This window comes from Varanus komodoensis, unplaced genomic scaffold (genome assembly GCF_004798865.1).
Source record: "Varanus komodoensis strain SLA01 unplaced genomic scaffold, ASM479886v1 scaffold9, whole genome shotgun sequence".
Taxonomy (NCBI): domain Eukaryota; kingdom Metazoa; phylum Chordata; class Lepidosauria; order Squamata; family Varanidae; genus Varanus; species Varanus komodoensis.
Window position 1 is genome coordinate 21,320,560 of NW_025336598.1, and position 1,032 is coordinate 21,321,591.

A 1,032-nucleotide genomic window follows, 5' to 3' on the forward strand; every position below is an offset into this window, starting at 1 on the left:
CCTATATTCTTTATTTACTTATTTTATACTGTTAATTTTAATTTTATATTATTGTATCTCAGTGTATTTTTTGTATTTTTGTATTTATTGGTAATTTATTATGTTCTATTGTATTTCAATGTATCTTATTGTGTTGTAAGCCGCCCCGAGGCTTCGGCAAGGGGCAGCATAGAAATGTTATAATAATAATAATAATAATAATAATAATAATAATAATAATAATATATTTCAATAGAAAATTAAAGCTCTAAACTGTGGTCTTATGTACGCATACATGGTGAGTGTGGATGGTGACCACAGCAGAAGTCCCACTTCCCGAATATAATACAGACTGAAGGAAGTATCTACAGCAGCAGCAGCAGCAGCAGCAGGATATTGCATTACATTTCTATAATGCCCATAGCAAAAGCTCTCCGGATGGTCCATAACATTTTAAGTCACCCATCCAGATTTCAACCAGGCCCAACCCTGCTTAGCTTCCTACCTTCCTTTTTCGTCTTAGACAAAAGGGCTCTGCAGTTACATGAAAGATGGTTGAAAAGCAGGGGAATATGCGGACCCTAAGATCACAGTGGAGGTATGGGACACATCACCCAGAGCAGGTACTGCTAATACAGTCATAGTACAAGTCCAACAGAGAAGCAGAGTATACAGATATATAATCTAGAAGAAGATGAAGATACCAGAAAACGCTGATACTTTCAGGCTTAGAAAAAATGCAGATCATTAGAAGTGTGTATTTGTTTTTGAAATTTCAAATGGCATTTGTCATTAACCTCTATAATGATGCGACTTAAGTTTCACAAGCAACTAATGAGAACTGAAAATATGCTAGAAATATTGACATTCATTCCAGAATGCAGTGTGTGTGTGTGTACATGTGTGTGCTTGTGTGTGTGTCTGTGCATGTATATGTGTGGTGAACAACTACTTTGATTCTTGCCAGCCCTTCAAGGTTTGACATATTTAGTGGGAGAAAATGTATTTTTAGAATCTACATCAATCAATGAGCAGCTCAGCATTTTTCTGCAT